At 49.6% G+C, this 21,203-nt stretch overlaps 1 protein-coding gene across 2 annotated transcripts in view; it reads left to right on the forward strand.

Moving 5' to 3' along the window:
- Positions 1 to 5,915: 5,915 nt before the first annotated feature.
- Positions 5,916 to 21,203, forward strand: part of LOC140392903 (lymphocyte activation gene 3 protein-like) — a 215,671-nt gene continuing 200,383 nt past the window's right edge. Inside the window, exon 1 of one of the 2 annotated variants that reach the window (XM_072478673.1) lies at positions 5,916 to 6,341. The gene's annotated coding sequence lies outside the window, so the exon portion shown is untranslated. The remainder of the gene's footprint in view (positions 6,342 to 21,203) is intronic. The other variant, XM_072478674.1, reaches the window with a different exon arrangement.

Here is a 21,203-nt window from a genome sequence, read left to right on the forward strand (position 1 = left end):
GCGAGGTACTAAATGAATACTTTGCATCAGTATTCACCAAAGAGAAGGAATTGGTAGATGTTGAGTCTGGAGAAGGGGGTGTAGATAGCCTGGGTCACATTGTGATCCAAAAAGACGAGGTGTTGGGTGTCTTAAAAAATATTAAGGTGGATAAGTCCCCAGGGCCGGATGGGATCTACCCCAGAATACTGAAGGAGGCTGGAGAGGAAATTGCTGAGGCCTTGACAGAAATCTTTGGATCCTCGCTGTCTTCAGGGGATGTCCCGGAGGACTGGAGAATAGCCAATGTTGTTCCTCTGTTTAAGAAGGGTGGCAGGGATAATCCCGGGAACTACAGGCCGGTGAGCCTTACTTCAGTGGTAGGGAAATTACTGGAGAGAATTCTTCGAGACAGGATCTACTCCCATTTGGAAGCAAATGGATGTATTAGTGAGAGGCAGCACGGTTTTGTGAAGGGGAGGTCGTGTCTCACTAACTTGATAGAGTTTTTCGAGGAGGTCACTAAGATGATTGATGCAGGTAGGGCAGTAGATGTTGTCTATATGGACTTCAGTAAGGCCTTTGACAAGGTCCCTCATGGTAGACTAGTACAAAAGGTGAAGTCACACGGGATCAGGGGTGAACTGGCAAGGTGGATACAGAACTGGCTAGGCCATAGAAGGCAGAGGGTAGCAATGGAGGGATGCTTTTCTAATTGGAGGGCTGTGACCAGTGGTGTTCCACAGGGATCAGTGCTGGGACCTTTGCTCTTTGTAGTATATATAAATGATTTGGAGGAAAATGTAACTGGTCTGATTAGTAAGTTTGCAGACGACACAAAGGTTGGTGGAATTGCGGATAGCGATGAGGACTGTCTGAGGATACAGCAGGATTTAGATTGTCTGGAGAGTTGGGCGGAGAGATGGCAGATGGAGTTTAACCTGGACAAATGTGAGGTAATGCATTTTGGAAGGGCTAATGCAGGTAGGGAATATACAGTGAATGGTAGAACCCTCAAGAGTATTGAAAGTCAAAGAGATCTAGGAGTACAGGTCCACAGATCACTGAAAGGGGCTACACAGGTGGAGAAGGTAGTCAAGAAGGCATACGGCATGCTTGCCTTCATTGGCCGGGGCATTGAGTATAAGAATTGGCAAGTCATGTTGCAGCTGTATAGAACCTTAGTTAGGCCACACTTGGAGTATAGTGTTCAATTCTGGTCGCCACACTACCAGAAGGATGTGGAGGCTTTAGAGAGGGTGCAGAAGAGATTTACCAGAATGTTGCCTGGTATGGAGGGCATAAGCTATGAGGAGCGATTGAATAAACTCGGTTTGTTCTCACTGGAACGAAGGAGGTTGAGGGGCGACCTGATAGAGGTATACAAAATTATGAGGGGCATAGACAGAGTGGATAGTCAGAGGCTTTTCCCCAGGGTAGAGGGGTCAATTACTAGGGGGCATAGGTTTAAGGTGAGAGGGGCAAAGTTTAGAGTAGATGTACGAGGCAAGTTTTTTACGCAGAGGGTAGTGGGTGCCTGGAACTCACTACCGGAGGAGGTAGTGGAGGCAGGGACGATAGGGACATTTAAGGGGCATCTTGACAAATATATGAATAGGATGGGAATAGAAGGATACGGACCCAGGAAGTGTAGAAGATTGTAGTTTAGTCGGGCAGTATGGTCGGCACGGGCTTGGAGGGCCGAAGGGCCTGTTCCTGTGCTGTACATTTCTTTGTTCTTTGTTCTTTGTTCAGTCCAATATACATTACCTATAACAAATGCCGATACATATCATCATAGATTATCATAGAATTTACAGTGCAGAAGGAGGCCATTCGGCCCATCGAGTCTGCACCGGCTCTTGGAAAGAGTACCCTACCCAAGGTCAATACCTCCACCCTATCTCCATAACCCCACCCAACACTAAGGGCAATTATATACAATAACATCCCTGAGGGTCCGTCCGATTCCTCCCCCCCCCCCCCCCCCCCCCCCACCCCCACCACCCCCCTGGGTTGCTGTTGTTGTCTTCTTCTTTTCCATTCCCTCTATCTTTCTGTGAGGTAGTCGACGAACGGTTGCCACCGCCTGGTGAACCCTTGAGCCGAACCCCTTAATACAAACTTAATCCGTTCTAACTTTATAAACTCTGCCATGTCGCTTATCCAGGTCCCCACACCCGGGGGTTTGGCTTCCTTCCACATTAACAATATCCTGCGCCGGGCTACTAGGGACGCAAAGGCCAAAACATCAGCCTCTCTCGCCTCCTGCACTCCCGGCTCTTCTGCCACCCCAAATATAGCCAACCCCCAGCTTGGTTCGACCTGGACCCCCACCACCTTCGAAAGCACCTTTGCCACCCCCACCCAAAACCCCTGTAGTGCCGGGCATGACCACAACATGTGGGTGTGATTCGCTGGGCTTCTCGAGCATCTCGCACACCTATCCTCTACCCCAAAAAATTTACTAAGCCGTGCTCCAGTCATATGCGCCCTGTGTAACACCTTAAATTGTATCAGGCTTAGCCTGGCACACGAGGACGATGAGTTTACCCTACATAGGGCATCAGCCCACAGCCCCTCCTCAATCTCCTCCCCCAGCTCTTCTTCCCATTTCCCTTTCAGCTCATCTACCATGATCTCCCCCTCGTCCCTCACTTCCCTATATATGTCCAACACCTTACCATCCCCCACCCATGTCTCTGAGATCACTCTATCCTGCACCTCCTGCGTCGGGAGCTGCGGGAATTCCCTCACCTGTTGCCTCGCAAAAGCCCTCAGTTGCATATACCGAAATGCATTCCCTTGGGGCAACCCATATTTTTCCGTCAGCGCTCCCAGACTCGCAAACGTCCCATCCACGAACAGCTCTCTCAATTGTGCTACCCCAGCTCTTTGCCATGCTCCAAATCCCCCATCCATTCTCCCCGGAACAAACCTATGGTTATTTCCTATCGGGGACCGCACCGAGTCTCCTGTCTTTCCCCTATGCCGTCTCCACTGCCCCCGAATTTTCAATGTAGCCACCACCACCGGGCTTGTGGTGTATTTCTTCGGTGAGAACGGCAACGGTGCCGTCACCATTGCTTGTAGGCTAGTCCCCCTGCAGGACGCCCTCTCCAATCTCTTCCACGCCGCTCCCTCCTCTTCTCCCATCCACTTACACACCATTGAAATATTGGCGGCCCAGTAGTACTCACTTAGGCTCGGTAGTGCCAGCCCCCCGTCCCTACTACGCTGCAAAAATCCCCTCCTCACTCTCGGGGTCTTCCCAGCCCACACAAAACTCATAATACTCTTCTCGATTCTTTTGAAAAAAAGCCTTTGTGACCACCACCGGGAGGCACTGAAACACAAAAAGGAATCTTGGGAGGACCACCATTTTAACCGCCTGCACCCTCCCTGCCAGTGACAGGGACACGATGTCCCATCTCTTAAAGTCCTCCTCCATCTGTTCCACCAACCGCGTTAAATTAAGCCTATGTAGTGTACCCCAATTCTTGGCTATCTGGATCCCCAAGTACTGGAAGTCCCTTGTTACCTTCCTCAACGGTAAATCCTCTATTTCTCTGCTCTGCTCCCCTGGATGCACCACAAACAACTCACTTTTCCCCATGTTCAGTTTATACCCTGAAAAATCCCCAAACTCCCCAAGTATCCGCATTATCTCTGGCATCCCCTCCGCCGGGTCCGCCACATATAGCAACAAATCATCCGCATACAGAGATACCTGGTGTTCTTCTCCTTCCCTGAGTACTCCCCTCCACTTCCTGGAACCCCTCAATGCTATGGCCAGGTGTTCAATCGCCAGTGCAAACAATAACAGGGACATCATCCCAGTTCGGGGCATATATGTTCACTAAGACCACCGCCTCCCCTTGCAACTAAGCGTCATTATTGAGGGTACCTCACAGAGTCACTGTTTATTCAGCAGGGTGAGGATCACTCACTGTGTAACTGAACAGAGTCACTGTTTATTCAGGGTAAGGATCACTCACTGTGTAACTGTACAGAGTCACTGTTTATTCAGGGTAAGGATCACTCACTGTGTAACTGTACAGAGTCACTGTTTTTTCAGCAGGGTAAGGATCACTCACTGTGTAACTGTACAGAGTCACTGTTTATTTAGCAGGGTAAGGATCACTCTCTGTGTAACTGTACAGAGTCACTGTTTATTCAGGGTAAGGATCACTCACTGTGTAACTGTACAGAGTCACTGTTTATTTAGCAGGGTAAGGATCACTCTGTGTAACTGTACAGAGTCACTGTTTATTCAGCAGGGTAAGGATCACTCACTGTGTAACTGTACAGAGTCACTGTTTATTCAGCAGGGTGAGGATCACTCTCTGTGTAACTGTCCAGAGTCACTGTTTATTCAGGGTAAGGATCACTCACTGTGTAACTGTACAGAGTCACTGTTTATTCAGCAGGGTAAGGATCACTCACTGTGTAACTGTACAGAGTCACTGTTTATTCAGCAGGGTGAGGATCACTCTCTGTGTAACTGTCCAGAGTCACTGTTTATTCAGGGTAAGGATCACTCTCTGTGTAACTGTACAGAGTCACTGTTTATTCAGCAGGGTAAGGATCACTCACTGTGTAACTGTACAGAGTCACTGTTCATTCAGGGTAAGGATCACTCTCTGTGTAACTGTGTACAGAGTCACTGTTTATTCAGCAGGGTGAGGATCACTCTCTGTGTAACTGTACAGAGACACTGTTTATTCAGGGTAAGGATCACTCTCTGTGTAACTGTCCAGAGTCACTGTTTATTCAGGGTAAGGATTACTCACTGTGAAATTGTAGAGAGTCACTGTTTATTCAGCAGGGTAAGGATCACTCACTGTGTAACTGTACAGAGTCACTGTTTATTCAGCAGGGTAAGGGTTAATCAATGTGCCTTGTGGTGGGTTACAGTTTAAATGTCTTGTTTTCTGATTCGAGTGGGTGTTTGTGAGTCTGTGATTTTAGTTCTCTGAGATCTCAGGCAGGTATGGGGTTTATTTGATCTCTGTTCCGTCGCCCCAAACTGTCTGGGTTTGCGTTTGGTCGAGGGTTGGTTGTGTGGGTGGTTTTGGAAAGCAGTGTCTTGTTCTGTAAACCTGGAGCATGTTAAATCTCAGTTGTTACCGGTCCTGACTATGAGTCGCACAGTGTGAGAGGCGTTGGAGGTAAGGGAGTTGGCAACTCAAATGGAACTGAGTACTACAAGAGGTGGGAGACTGAGGAGGGACAGAGTGAGAGAGAGAGAGACAGGGAGGGAAAGAGAAAAATGAAGAGACAGACGATGAGAGATAGATAGAGGGAAAGAGATGGATTGAGAGAAATGGAGCAAAGATGGAGAAAGATAGATACCGAGAGAGGGGTGGAGGGAGCGAGAGAGAGAGATAGAGTGAGATAAAGAGAGAGACAACACATAAGAGACAGAGAGAGAGAGAGGTTTTCAGGATAGAATCATGACAGGGCAGCACGCTGGTGCAGTGGTTAGCACTCCCGCCTCACGGCGCTAAGGTCCCAGGTTTGATCCCGGCTCTGGGTCACTGTCCGTGTGGAGTTTGCACATTCTCCCCGTGTTTGCGTGGGTTTCACCCCCACAAACCAAAGATGTGCAGGGTCGGTGGATTGGCCACGCTAAATTGCCCCTTAATTGGGAAAAAATGAATTGGTACTCTAAATTTATTCCTGCCCAAAACTATTCGCCCTTCCAAAGAAGTGTCCCCAATCCTCCGCAAACTTACAAAAAAGCAGATCTGCCGTCAAGCGAGAAACAGTAAACTCCACACACCCCCACCCGATAGGGAACCTTCGAGGTCGGAAATCACGATGGCTCCAAGACGGGGTTAAAAATTAAGCGAGTTGGAACCGAGAGGTGGGGAGAGGGGTGTGTGTGGTCATCTCCCTCTAACCCTGGTCTTCTTGTTTTACATTTGCAGAAACCGTCTCTCTCTCGCCCGCGTTCCCCAGCCCTGAAAACACCGCGAGATTTCTCCATGGTGACTGAGCAGGTTTAATCCGGTTGCCTGAACTCCGCCCTGCATTCTCCGTCGCTCGTCGATTCACCAGCAACCTCCTCCCCCCCCCCCCCCCCAACGGCACCCCTTTCCCTCGCTCCTTCTCACCTCACTGCCTCTCAGCGATCACCGGAACGGATCGATCTGTGGTCTGTGACATTGGACCTCTCGCAGCCTGTCGGGCCGGAAGGACAGCCCTTCATCTTCCGGAAGGAGCGGGTGAGACTTCCAATATTTCTCTGAAAGTGCGTCATAGCCCAGCGAGAAAAGGAGAAAGAGACAGAAGGGGAGAGGGTCAGGCAGCAAACGTTCGGCCAGGAACCCTTGGGTCCAAAACAAACACATCGTAAGGTAGGTCTTGCCGTAGACGTTTGCCGGGCTCTCCGTGAGCAAATGACCGGGGGGAACCGAGAGACCTTCTGGCTCATCCGGAGCCTGGAAAGTTCTAACTGCGAGCGGAGTCAAGCTAAGAGGAGAGTGAGCAGATTTGTGATAAATTGCGAGGCAGATTCTCAACAGAGCAGAGAGAGAGAGAGAGCGGCTGGATCGCTGTCGGAAATCGATGTGTAGGATCTATCACATTGTTAGTTTTGTAAGAAAGGACTTGATTATGATGTAAATGGAGAGAGGCTGCAGAAAGCCGTCGTACTTGTGGGTGTTGGGAGGGAGCGTCTTTGTTCGTGAAACCTAGAGATCTTGGCAGAAGGTAATCGGCAAGGCAAATGGAACCCTGGCGTTTATTTTGAGAGGCACAGTGGCACGGCGGGTCAGCACTGCTACTTCACGGTGCCAGGGACCCGGGTTCGAGTACAGCCTCGGGTGACTGTCTGTGTGCAGTTTGCACTTTCTCTCCATGTCTGCGTGGGTTTCCTCCGAGTGCTCCGGTTTCCTCCCACAGTAAATATGTACGGGTTAGATGAATTGGCCATGATAAAATTTCCCCTTAGTTCCGACGATGTGGAGGTCAGAGAGTGGCGAATCTTTGGAATTAATTCATGCTCAGAAATGGCGGAGGCCGAGTCCTTGAACATTTTTCGAGGCAGAGATCGTTTTTCAAATCAGGAGGAGGATTAAGGGTTGCGGAGGGAAGGCAGGCGAATTGGGCTCAGCGAATGTTCGCGAAGCCTCGATCTTCTGAAAATGGCGGAGCAGCACCGACTAGCTGACGCCCATTCCTCTTCCTTCTTTAAAAATAAATTTAGAGTGCCCAATTCATTTTTTCCAATTAAGGGGTAATTTAACGTGTCCAATCCACCTAACCTGCACATCTTTGTGTTGTGGGGGCGAAACCCACGCAAACACCAGGAGAATGTGCAAACTCCACACGGACAGTGACCCAGAGCCGGGATCGAACCTGGGACCTCGGCGCCGTGAGGCCACACTGCTAACCCACTGCGCTGCCCCGCCCATTCCTCTTCCTCACGGTCTCCTCCAAGCCGCGGGGGGGGGGGGGGGGGGGGGGGTCAAAGGCTGGCAGGCGAGGGTGCACAAGCGAGTGACCCCCGGTGGACGGCTAGGCAGGTGGGCGACGGACGAAGGGCTGGGCTTGTTCTTCGCCCACGCCAACATCACTGATTCCTTCGACCTTGGAAAGTCCCGCGGTGACACCCTGGAGACTGCCCACTGGCATCAACAGAAAGCCACAAACATCGCACCTCTCCTCGGAGTGCCACCCCCTTTCCTCAATTTGGCGTTCCCGCGGGGAGGATCCAATCCTGTCCCTTGTGGGTTGGAGGAGGAGGGGGCTCGGAATGTGAGCCAGCATCTTGGCGCTCACCCCCCACCCGGGAAGAGCTCCCGACTCCTAGCAGGAGTCCCTCTCCCAGATGAGCTCGGTGTGCCCGGGGGTACGGCTGATGGTGGGCTAGGTGGGGCATTGCAGTCAAGGTTGCTTCACCACTCTTTCATGCTGTCCCTCAGACCATCCTTTAATCTCTCTCCCTTCTCATCATTCTATCTATCCCTGTTTTTGTTTCTGTCTCTCTCTCGCTGTCTTTGCCTTTCTCCAAGGCTCTCTCTCTCTCCCTCTCCCTCACTCTGTGTTTCTCTGCTGTCCAATACTCTCGCTCTTTCTCTGACTCTCGCTCTTTCTCTGACTCTCGCTCTTTCTCTGACTCTCGCTCTTTCTCTGACTCTCGCTCTTTCTCTGACTCTCGCTCTTTCTCTGACTCTCTCTCTTTCTCTGACTCTCTCTCTTTCTCTGACTCTCTCTCTTTCTCGGACTCTCTCTCTTTGTCTGACTCTCTCTCTTTCTCTGACTCTCGCTCTTTCTCTGACTCTCGCTCTTTCTCTGACTCTCTCTCTTTCTCTGACTCTCTCTCTTTGTCTGACTCTCTCTCTTTCTCTCTCTCTCTTTTTCTCTCTTGTTGGCTTGTACTCTGTCTGTTTCTCTCCCTCTGTCAGTCTCTCTCTCTCTCTCTCTGTCTGTCTGGTTCTCTTTTGTGTGTCTCTGTCTTTCTGCCTGTCTCTGTCTCCCTCTCTGTCTCCCATGTGTGTGTCGCTCTCTGTCTCTCAGCCTCTCTCTGTGCCTCTCTCTATGTCTCTCTCTGTCTCCCTCTGTGTGTGTGTGTCTCTCTCTCTGTCTCCCTCTGTCTCTCTCTCCCTCTGTCTCTCTCTCCCTCTGTCTCTCTCTTGCTCTGTCTCTCTCTATCTATCTTTGTCTCTTATCCCTCTCTTTATATCTCTCCTGTGATTCTCGCTATGTCTTTCTCTCTGACTCACTGTCTCTCTCTGTCACTCGCTCTGTCTCTCTCTCTGTCTCTCACTTTCTCGCTCTCTCTCTCGTTCTGCCTCTCTGTCTGTCTCTCTCTCTGTCACTCTCTCTCTGTCTCTTTCTCGCTCCCTAACCCATTCAGTTGGCATCTGGTTTCAAAGTGATATATAAGAACCACTAATCAGCGATTACTCTCTTGAAAACATGTATTGAGGTCTGGAGGAGCTGGAGTAGGTTACAGAGATAGGGAGGGGTGTAGGGGCTGGGGGAGGTTACAGAGATAGGGAGGGGCGTAGAGGCTGGAGGAGGTTACAGAGATAGGGAGGGGAGTAGAGGCTGGAGGAGGTTACAGTGATAGGGAGGGGTGTAGAGGCTGGAGGAGGTTACAGTGATAGGGAGGAGTGTAGGGTCTGGAGGAGGTTACAGAGATAGGGAGGGGTGTAGAGGCTGGAGGAGGTTACAGTGATAGGGAGGGGTGTAGGGTCTGGAGGAGGTTACAGAGATAGGGAGGGGTGTAGGGACTGGAGGAGGTTACAGAGGTAGGGAGGGGTGTAGGCTGGAGGAGGTTACAGAGATAGGGAGGGGTATAGGGACTGGAGGAGGTTACAGAGATGGGGAGGGGTGTAGGGGCTAGAGGTGATACAGAGATAGGGAGGGGTGTAGAGTCTGGAGGAGGCTACAGAGATAGGGAGGGGTGTAGAGGCTGGAATGGTTACAGGGATAGGGAGGGTTGAAGGAGCTAGAGGAGGTTACAGAGATAGGGAGGGTTGAAGGAGCTAGAGGAGGTTACAGAGATAGGGAGGGCTGCAGGAGCTGGAGGAGGTTACAGAGGTAGGTAGGGTTGTAGGGGCTGGAGGAGGATACAGACATAGGGAGGGTTGTAAGGGCTGGTGGAGGTTACAGAGAGAGAGGGGGGTTTAGCGGCTGGAGGAGGTTACAGAGATAGGGAGTGTTGAAGGGGCTGGGGGAAATTACAGTGATAGGGAGGGCCGCAGGAGCTGGAGGAGGTTACCGAACTGGAAGGGGTGGAAGGGCTGGAGAGATTTACAGATTTAGGGAGGGTAATAAGTGCTGGAGGAGTTTACAGAGCTAGGGAGGGGTTTAGATGCTGGAGGAGGTTACAGAGATAGGGAGGGTTGTAGGGGCTGAAGGAGGTTACAGAGATAGGCAGGGTTGAAGGGACTGGGGCAGGTTACAGAGATAGGAAGGGTTTAGAGGCTGGAGGAGGTTACAGAGATAGGGAAGGTTGTAGGGGCTGAAGGAGGTTACAGAGATAGGCAGGGTTGAAGGGACTGGGGCAGGTTACAGAAATAGGAAGGGTTTAGAGGCTGGAGGAGGTTACAGAGATAGGGAGGGTTGTAGGGGCTGAAGGAGGTTACAGAGATAGGCAGGGTTGTACGGGCTGGAATGGTTGTAGAGATAGGGAGGGTTGAAGGAGCTAGAGGACGTTTTAGCGATAGGGAGGTCTGTAGGGGCTGGAGGAGGTTACAGGGATAGGGAGGGGTGTAGGGGCTGGAAGAGGTTGCAGAGAGAAGGGGGTTTAGCGGCTGGAGGAGGTTACAGATATCGGGAGGGTTACAGGGGCTGGAGGAGGTTACAAAACTGGGAGGGGTGTAAGGGCTGGAGAAGGTTAGAGAGAAATGGAGGATTTGTAGGGCTGGAGGAGGTTACAGAGGTCGGGGTGGTTTAGAGACTGGAGGAGGTTACAGGGAGAGGGAGGGTTGTAGGTGCTGGAAGAGGTTACACAGATAGGGAGGGTTGTAGGGGCTAGAAGAGGTTGCAGAGAGAGGGGGCTTTAGCGGCTGGAGGAGGTTACAGAGATAGGGAGGGTTACAGGGGCTGGAGGAGGTTACTGAACTGGGAGGGGTGTAAGGGCTGGAGGAGGTCAGAGAGAAATGGAGGATTGTAGGGCTGGAGGAGGTTTCAGAGATAGGGAGCGGTGTAGGTGCTGGAGGAGATTACAGAGATAGGGAGGGGTGTTGGGGCTGGAAGAGGTTACAGAGATAGGGAGGGTTGTAGGGGCTGGAAAAGGTTACAAAGATAGGGAGGGGTGTAGGGGCTGGAAGAGGTTACAGGGCTAGGGATAGAATAACTACATCGCACGGAGATGACAGCAGGTTCAAGATTGCAGCTAACACTATCTCCTCAAGTGGAAATGAGAGATGGACAATAAATGCTGTGCTGGAGGGTGGAGTCCAGGGTAAATGATCAAGGTGGTTAGATTAGCCCCTCAATGCACTCAGGAAAGACAAAGGGAATTATGTTCTCAGACAGAGGGCAGTAGAAATCTGCAAGTGACTTCCCTAAGCCCATTTATGAGAATGGGCCCCCTCCTATTGTTCCTGTGTAACAGACACCAGAGGGGCTGAATGGGCCTCCTCCTGCTCCTGTATAACTGGCTTGAGAGGGCCTGAATGGGCCTTCTCCTTTTCCTGTGTAACTGGCTTGAGAGGGGTGAATGGGCCTCCTCCTGTTCCTGTGTCACATGTTCGAGAGGGGCTGAATGGGCCTCCTCCTGTTCCTGTGTAACAGGTTCGAGAGGGGCTGAATGGGCCTCCTCCTGTTCCTGTGTAACAGGCTCGAGAGGGGCAAGTCTAGGAAAGAGGACCTGTTTAGAGATTATAAAGAGCTAGGATTCAAATTAAAAAACAGGTCCTCAAGGGTCATAATCTCCGGATTACTGCCCGAGCCACGTGCAAATTGGCATAGGGAGGCAAGAATAAGGGAAGTTAACACGTGGCTGAGAGAGTGGTGTGGGAATGAGGGGTTCCTTTTCATGGGGCACTGGCATCAGTTTTGGGACAGGGGGGACCTATACCGTTGGGATGGTCTCCACCTAAACCGAGCTGGGACCAGTGTTCTGGCGAAAAGAGTAAATAGGGTGGTCAATAGGACTTTAAACTAGAGATTGGGGGGGAAGGGAAAGTCAGGGAACCAAGAGGTGAAGTAATCAGTGGGAAGCGTAGCTGCTTAGGAATACAAAAAAGCACGAAAAGACAGAACTCAGGAGAGGTTACAATAGTCCCCAACCCACAAAATATGACACAGTGTATGGAAAGGCTCAGTAAACCAAGGTCCACCACACTAAGAAAACAAAAAGGGACGGTCAATAGAGAATTAAAGGTGCTATATTTAAATGCGCGCAGTGTACAGAACAAGGTAGATGAGCTTGTGGCCCAGATTGTGACTGGCAGGTATGATGTGGTAGGCATCACAGAGACGTGGTTGCAGGGGGTTCAGGACTGGCATTTAAACATCCAGGGATTCACAACCTATCGAAAAGACAGAGAGGTGGACAGAGGGGGCGGGGTTGCCTTGTTAATTAGGAATGAAATTAAATCAATAGCACTAAACGACATGGGGTCGGATGATGTGGAGTCTGTGTGGGTAGAGTTGAGGAACCACAAAGGCAAAAAAACCATAATGGGAGTTATGTACAGGCCTTCTAACAGTGGTGTCAGGACCAGGGGCACAAGATGCACCACAAAATAGAAAGTGCATGTCAGAAAGGCAAGGTCACAGTGATCATGGGGGACTTTAATATGCAGGTGGACTGGGTAAATAATGCTGCCAGTGGACCCAAGGAAAGGGAATTCATTGAATGTTTACAGGAGGGCTTTTTGGAACAGCTTGTGATGGAGCCCACGAGGGAACAGGCCATTCTGGACTTAGTGTTATGTAATGAGCCAGACTTGATTAAAGATCTTAAAGTAAGGGAGCACTTTGGAGGCAGTGATCATAATATGGTCAAATTCAATCTCCAATTTGAAAGAAAGAAGGTAGAATCAGATGTAAAGGTGTTACAGTTAAATAAAGGTAACTACAGGGGCATGAGGGAGGGACTGACGAAAATCGACTGGGAGCAGAGCCTAGTGGGAAGGACAGTAGAACAGCAATGGCAGGAGTTTCTGGGAGTAATTGAGGACACAGTACAGAGGTTCATCCCAAAGAAAAGAAAGGTTATCAGAGGGGGGATTAGGCAGCCATGGCTGACAAAGGAAGTTAGGGAATGCATCAAAGCAAAAGAGAAAGCCTATAATGTGGCAAAGAGTAGTGGGAAGTCAGAAGATTGGGAAGGCTACAAAAACAAACAGAGGATAACAAAGAGAGAAATAAGGAAAGAGAGGATCAAATATGAAGGTAGGCTAGCCAGTAACATTAGGAATGATAGTAAAAGTTTCTTTGAATACATTAAAAACAAACGGGAGGCAAAAGTTGACATTGGGCCGCTCCAAAATGACGCTGGTAATTTTGTGATGGGAGACAAGGAAATAGCCGAGGAACTAAATAAGTACTTTGCGTCAGTCTTCACAGTAGAAGAGTTGAATATGGTAGCCATCACAAAGGAGAAAGTGCTAGAGAAACTAAGAGGTCTAAAAATTGATAAATCTCCGGGCCCAGATGGGCTACATCCTAGAGTTCTAAAGGAGATAGCTGAAGAAATAGTGGAGGCGTTGGTGATGATGTTTCAAAAGTCACTGGAGTCAGGGAAAGTACCAGAGGATTGGAAAATCGCTGTTGTAACCCCCCTGTTCAAGAAGGGAACAAGGAAAAAGATGGAAAATGATAGACCAATTAGCCTAACCTCGGTTGTTGGCAAGATTCTAGAATCCATTGTTAAGGATAAGATTTCTAAATTCTTGGAAGTGAAGGGTCGGATTAGGACAAGTCAGCATGGATTTAGTTAGGGGAGGTCGTGCCTGACAAACCTGTTAGAGTTCTTTGAAGAGATAACAAATAGGTTAGACCAAGGAGAGCCAATGGATGTTATCTATCTTGACTTCCAAAAGGCCTTTGATAAGGTGCCTCACGGGAGACTGCTGAGTAAAATAAGGGCCCATGGTATTCGAGGCAAGGTACTAACATGGATTAACAACTGGCTGTCAGGCAGAAGGCAGAGAGTTGGGATAAAAGGTTCTTTTTCGGAATAGCAACCGGTGACAAGTGGTGTCCCGCAGGGTTCAATGTTGGGGCCACAGCTGTTCTCTTTATATATTAACGATCTAGATGACGGGACTGAGGGCATTCTGGCTAAGTTTGCCGATGATACAAAGGTAGGTGGAGGGGCAGGTAGTATGGAGGAGGTGGGGAGGCTGCAGAAAGATTTAGACAGTTTAGGAGAGTGGTCCAAGAAATGGCTGATGAAATTCAACGTGGGCAAGTGCGAGGTCTTGCACTTTGGAAAAAAGAATAGAGGCATGGACTATTTTCTAAACGGTGACAAAATTCATAATGCTGAAGTGCAAAGGGACTTGGGAGTCCTATTCCAGGATTCTCTAAAGGTAAACTTGCAGGTTGAGTCCGTAATTAAGAAAGCAAATGCAATGTTGTCATTGATCTCAAGAGGCTTGGAATATAAAAGCAGGGATGTACTTCTGAAGCTTTATAAAGCATTAGTTAGGCCCCATTTAGAATACTGTGAGCAATTTTGGGCCCCATACCTCAGGAAGGACATACTGGCACTGGAGCGGGTCCAGCGGAGATTCACACGGATGATCCCAGGAATGGTAGGCCTAACATACGATGAACGTCTGAGGATCCTGGGATTATATTCATTGGAGTTTAGGAGGTTGAGGGGAGATCTAATAGAAACTTACAAGATAATGAATGGCTTAGATAGGGTGGATGTAGGGAAGTTGTTTCCATTAGCAGGGGAGACTAGGACCCGGGGGCACAGCCTTAGAATAAAAGGGAGTCACTTTAGAACAGAGATGAGGAGAAATTTCTTCAGCCAGAGAGTGGTGGGTCTGTGGAATTCATTGCCACAGAGGGCGGTGGAGGCCGGGACGTTGAGTGTCTTTAAGACAGAAGTTGATAAATTCTTGATTTCTCGAGGAATTAAGGGCTATGGAGAGAGAGCGGGTAAATGGAGTTGAAATCAGCCAGGATTGAATGGTGGAGTGGACTCGATGGGCCGAATGGCCTTACTTCAACTCCTATGTCTTATGGTCTTATGAATGGGCCTCCTCCTGTTCCTGTGTAACAGGTTGCGAGGGGCTGAATGGGCCTCCTCCTGTTCAGTGTAACCGGCTTGAGAGGGGCTGAATGGGCCTCCTCCTGTTCCTGTGTAACAGATTCGAGAGGGGCTGAATGGGCCTCCTCCTGTTCCTGTGTAACAGGTTCGAGAGGGGCTGAACGGGCCTCCTCCTGTTCCTGTGTAACAGGCTCGAGAGGGGCTGAATGGGCCTCCTCCTGTTCCTGTGTAACAGGTTCGAGAGGGGCTGAACGGGCCTCCTCCTGTTCCTGTGTAACAGGCTCGAGAGGGGCTGAATGGGCCTCCTCCTGTTCCTGTGTAACAGGTTCAAGAGGGGCTGAATGGGCCTCCTCCTGTTCCTGTGTAACAGGGTCGAGAGGGGCTGAATGGGCCTCCTCCTGTTCCTGTGTAACAGGCTCGAGAGGGGCTGAATGGGCCTCCTCCTGTTCCTGTGTAACAGGTTCAAGAGGGGCTGAATGGGCCTCCTCCTGTTCCTGTGTAACAGGTTCAAGAGAGGCTGAATGGGCCTCCTCCTGTTCCTGTGTAACAGGTTCAAGAGGGGCTGAATGGGCCTCCTCCTGTTCCTGTGTAACAGGCTCGAGAGGGGCTGAATGGGCCTCCTCCTGTTCCTGTGTAACAGGTTCGAGAGGGGCTGAATGGGCCTCCTCCTGTTCCTGTGTAACAGGCTCGAGAGGGGCTGAATGGGCCTCCTCCTGTTCCTGTGTAACAGGTTCAAGAGGGGCTGAATGGGCCTCCTCCTGTTCCTGTGTAACAGGCTCGAGAGGGGCTGAATGGGCCTCCTCCTGTTCCTGTGCCATAGGTTCGACAGGGAGGATAATTAACGAGAAATCGCACCAGAAATAAAAATCACAGGCTGGGAGAGGAAGTTGCTGCTCCAGGCAAGAGGGCTTAAACCTTGCTTGCTATGGTTAAGGCAACTTATCTCAGCCCCCTCGCAGCCGTTCTCATTGTTGTTCCGTCACCAACACTACCTCAGCTAATTCATGACCACAACAAGGGACTTCGTCCCAGCCCCACCCACCTGGGGTCCGGGACTCAGCGAGCAAAGCGAGACCCACAATAATCAACAACCTCCAACTACCCACCTTAAATCTGAACCTCTTCCTGACTCCAAATCTCTCTCACTCCCTCGCCGCACCTTTCTCTAGCGTCGACTGAAGCTGAGCCCCTATGAGGAATCAGATTAACTGACACCAGCCTCTATGTCTCCATACTGTCTGTACTTGACAGACATCTAATTGAGAACATCTGTGTAGTTTATACATAGCATAACGATACAGGGGAGTGAGTTACAGTCTAGAATCCAATCGAGGTGTTCAGGGTGGTTTATATATAGAATAACAGATACCCGGGAGTGAGTTACCGACTGGAATCTAATCAAGGGGTTCGGGGTGGTTTATATATAGAATAACAGATACCCGGGAGTGAGTTACAGACTGGAATCTAATCGAGGGGTTCAGGGGGGTTTATATATAGAATAACAGATACCCGGGAGTGAGTTACAGACTGGAATCTAATCGAGGGGTTCAGGGGGGTTTATATATAGAATAACAGATACCCGGGAGTGAGTTACAGTCTAGAATCCAATCGAGGGGTTCGGTGTGGTTTATATATAGAATAATAGATACCCGGGAGTGAGTTACAGACTGGAATCTAATCGAGGGGTTCGGGGTGGTTTATATATAGAATAACAGATACCCGGGAGTGAGTTACAGACTGGAATCTAATTGAGGTGTACGGGGTGGTTTACATATAGAATAACAGATACCCGGGAGTGAGTTACAGACTGGAATCTAATCAAGGTGTTCCGGGTGGTTTATATATAGAATAACAGATACCTGGGAGTGAGTTACTGACTGGAATCTAATCGAGGGGTTCGGGGTGGTTTATATATAGAATAACAGATACCTGGGAGTGAGTTACTGACTGGAATCTAATCGAGGGGTTCGGGGTAGTTTATATATAGAATAATAGATACCCGGGAGTGAGTTACAGACTGGAATCTAATCGAGGGGTTTGGGGTGGTTTATATACAGAATAACAGAAACCGGGGAGTGAGTTACAGACTGGATACTAATCGAGACGTTCGGGATGGTTTATATATAGAGTCACAGATACCCGGGATTGAGTTACAGACTGGAATCTAATCGAGGGTAAAAGCAAATTACTGCGGATGCTGGAATCTGAAACTTGGAATCAGCTTTGAGAAAGAGTCATCGGACTCGAAACGTTAGCTTTTTTCTCTCCCTACAGATGCTGCCAGACTTGCTGAGATTTTCCAGCATTTTCTCTTTCGAATCTAATGGAGGGGTTCGAGGAGGTTTATGTAGAATAACAGATAAACAGGAGTGATTTACAGACTGGAATCAAATCGAGTGTTTTGAGCTGTGTGCAAGCCGTGGGGAAAGTTCTTTGATGATTTCTTGAATCTGTCTCCCATTGTTTGCAAACTTGGTGCAGGAAGTAAAAGCTGCTGAGTCTGTCATTTGTGGAGATGATATCTCACATGACGTTAACCAATGCAGAACTGAGATACCCTTACACGTTTCTGCAAACAGCCGTACTTTGACATCTTTGCAGAGCCCACACTTTCTGAAGGGGGAGGTTAAAAACAATTGAAGATGCCCCATTTTGTTTCTGTATCATCCATTTCCCATCCAAACTTCCCTCGCCAATTCCCTGCGACACCAGTCAGTGTACAGATATCTCCCTGAGAGAGAGAGAGGACTGAGAGACACCAGTCAGTGTACAGATATCTCCCTGAGAGAGAGGGGACTGAGAGACACCAGTCAGTGTACAGATATCTCCCTGAGCAAGGAAGGACTGAGAGACACCAGTCAGTGTACAGATATCACCCTGAGAGAGAAAGGGGACTGAGAGACACCAGTCAGTGTACAGATATCCCCCTGAGCGAGAGGACTGAGAGACACCAGTCAGTGTACAGATATCTCCCTGAGAGAGAGAGAGGACTGAGAGACACCAGTCAGCGTACAGATATCTCCCTGAGTGAGAGAGAGGACTGAGAGACACCAGTCAGTGTACAGATATCTCCCTGAGAGAGAGGACTGAGAGACACCAGTCAGTGTACAGATATCTCCCAGAGAGAGAGAGAGGACTGAGAGACACCAGTCAGTGTACAGATATCTCCCTGAGAGAGAGGACTGAGAGACACCAGTCAGTGTACAGATATCTCCCTGAGAGCGAGAGGGAACTGAGAGACACCAGTCAGTGTACAGATATCTCCCTGAGAGAGAGGGGACTGAGAGACACCAGTCAGTGTACAGATATCTCCCTGAGACAGAGGAGACTGAGAGACAACAGTCAGTGTACAGATATATCCCTGAGAGAGAGAGGGAACTGAGGGACACCAGTGTACAGATATCTCCCTGAGAGAGAGGGGACTGAGAGACACCAGTCAGTGTACAGATATCTCCCTGAGAGAGAGGGGACTGAGTGACACCAGTCAGTGTACAGATATCTCCCTGAGAGAGAGAGGACTGAGAGACACCAGTCAGTGTACAGATATCTCCCTGAGAGAGAGAGCGGGAACTGAGAGACACCAGTCAGTGTACAGATATCTCCCTGAGAGAGAGGGGACTGAGAGACACTAGTCAGTGTAAAGATACCTCCCAGAGAGAGAGAGAGGACTGAGAGACACCAGTCAGTGTACAGATATCTCCCTGAGAGAGAGGACTGAGAGACACCAGTCAGTGTACAGATATCTCCCTGAGAGCGAGAGGGAACTGAGAGACACCAGTCAGTGTACAGATATCTCCCTGAGAGAGAGGGGACTGAGAGACACCAGTCAGTGTACAGATATCTCCCTGAGACAGAGGAGACTGAGAGACAACAGTCAGTGTACAGATATATCCCTGAGAGAGAGAGGGAACTGAGGGACACCAGTGTACAGATATCTCCCTGAGAGAGAGGGGACTGAGAGACACCAGTCAGTGTACAGATATCTCCCTGAGAGAGAGGGGACTGAGTGACACCAGTCAGTGTACAGATATCTCCCTGAGAGAGAGAGGACTGAGAGACACCAGTCAGTGTACAGATATCTCCCTGAGAGAGAGAGCGGGAACTGAGAGACACCAGTCAGTGTACAGATATCTCCCTGAGAGAGAGGGGACTGAGAGACACTAGTCAGTGTAAAGATACCTCCCAGAGAGAGAGAGGACTGAGAGACACCAGTCAGTGTACAGATATCTCCCTGAGAGAGAGAAGAAACTGAGAGACACCAGTCAGTGTACAGATATCTCCCTGAGAGAGAGGGGACTGAGAGACACCAGTCAGTGTACAGATATCTCCCTCAGAGAGAGGGGACTGAGAGACACCAGTCAGTGTACAGATATCTCCCTGAGAGAGAGGGGACAGAGAGACACCAGTCAGTGTACAGATATCTCCCTGAGAGAGAGGGGACAGAGAGACACCAGTCAGTGTACAGATATCTCCCTGAGAGAGAGAGGGAATTGAGAGACACCAGTGTACAGATATCTCCCTGAGAGAGAGGGGACTGAGAGACACCAGTCAGTGTACAGATATCTCCCTGAGAGAGAGGGGACTGAGTGACACCAGTCAGTGTACACATATCTCCCTGAGAGAGAGAGGGAACTGAGAGACACCAGTGTACAGATATCTCCCTGATAGAGAGGGGACTGAGAGACACCAGTCAGTGTACAGATATCTCCCTGAGAGAGAGGGGACTGAGTGACACCAGTCAGTGTACAGATATCTCCCTGAGAGAGAGAGGGAACTGAGAGACACCAGTATACAGATAACTCCCTGAGAGAGGGGACTGAGAGACAACAGTCAGTGTGCAGATATCTCCCTGAGAGACAGGGGACTGAGAGACACCAGTATACAGATATCTCCCTGAGAGAGGGGACTGAGAGACAACAGTCAGTGTGAAGATATCTCCCTGAGAGAGAGAGGGAACTGAGAGACACCAGTCAGTGTACAGATATCTCCCTGAGAGAGAGAAGAAACTGAGAGACACCAGTCAGTGTACAGATATCTCCCCGAGAGAGAGGGGACTGAGTGACACCAGTCAGTGTACACATATCTCCCTGAGAGAGAGAGGGAATTGAGAGACACCAGTGTACAGATATCTCCCTGATAGAGAGGGGACTGAGAGACACCAGTCAGTGTACAGATATCTCCCTGAGAGAGAGGGGACTGACTGACACCAGTCAGTGTACAGATATCTCCCTGAGAGAGAGAGGGAACTGAGAGACACCAGTATACAGATAACTCCCTGAGAGAGGGGACTGAGAGACAACAGTCAGTGTGAAGATATCTCCCTGAGAGAGAGAGGGAACTGAGAGACACCAGTCAGTGTACAGATATCTCCCTGAGAGAGAGGCGGGACTGCGAGACACCAGTCAGTGTACAGATATCTTCCTGAGAGAGAGGGGGGACTGAGAGACACCAGTCAGTGTACAGATATCTCCTGTAAGGTTTTCGGGCAATTCGGCCCTTTTTGGACTGTTCAAGAGTAAAATCCAGAGACTGGAACATAACCAAATTTCCCAGCAGGCTTGGTCCGCTGAGCTGGGTAGGTGTATGGATACTTACACCCCCCCCCACCCAGGAGCTACAAGGAAGAAGGAGTGTAGAGGGTGCCATCTTTGCTACTCCACTACTGGGCCGATATCTGGGGTTTGAGTATCTGTGTGTGTCTCTCTCCAGCTGGCACTGAAACTTCAGAGGCCAGGGGATGCCGCACTGGGACACTTCCACTGAAGAGAGCACTGAATCAAGCCTGCCGTTTATCCCTAACCGGCAGCCTGAGGCTTATATCACACAGATCTCCAGACCCCTACCAATACCCAGGTGATTCTCTCTCTTGCCGGTGGTGCAACACCCACCCGGTTCCTACTTCGCTGGAGTAGCTTTCCCAAGAGAGAGAATAGGACACTGCTGTTTATTACCTAACCAGCAGCCTGTCCTGAGTGAATCGCTCAAGATGACCCTTGATTCTTGAACCCGGAATTAAGGTGAGGAATATTTTAACAATGACTTGGTCAGAGATCGCTGGTGAGAGATTGAAGAATTTAAACGACTCCAATTATCAGCAAATCAAGGTTTATTGCAAAACCCAGGTCAAAATCATCAAACAGAAGAAATTATAATAAAATCTTAAACTCTAACACAAACTAAGTCTATTCAGAAAGTACTATAACGGACACAACGAAAAATCTTATGGTTACACAGTTTTAGCAATAGCACAAAACACAAATCAAGTCCACTTCCCCAAAGCCTCAACCACTATTAAAGTCAAGGGAGTTTCGCAAGCTGCTGCAGGGTACTTACGGTCACAGGCTGCAGAGGTCAAGTCAAAGGTGGAGAGGTCGAGCCAAGAGCCAAGAGACCCTCAATCGAAACACAGCCCCTTTTATATTGTTTTACCTGGCTTTGTCCTGTGTTCGGCCAGCCCCTTTTGCATTGAAAAGGTAAGGTTTAAAGTTCCCGCTGGCCCCGCCCCCTTTGAGCCGGTCAGAGCTGT

Source organism: Scyliorhinus torazame, chromosome 16 (assembly GCF_047496885.1).
Source record: "Scyliorhinus torazame isolate Kashiwa2021f chromosome 16, sScyTor2.1, whole genome shotgun sequence".
Classification (NCBI taxonomy): domain Eukaryota; kingdom Metazoa; phylum Chordata; class Chondrichthyes; order Carcharhiniformes; family Scyliorhinidae; genus Scyliorhinus; species Scyliorhinus torazame.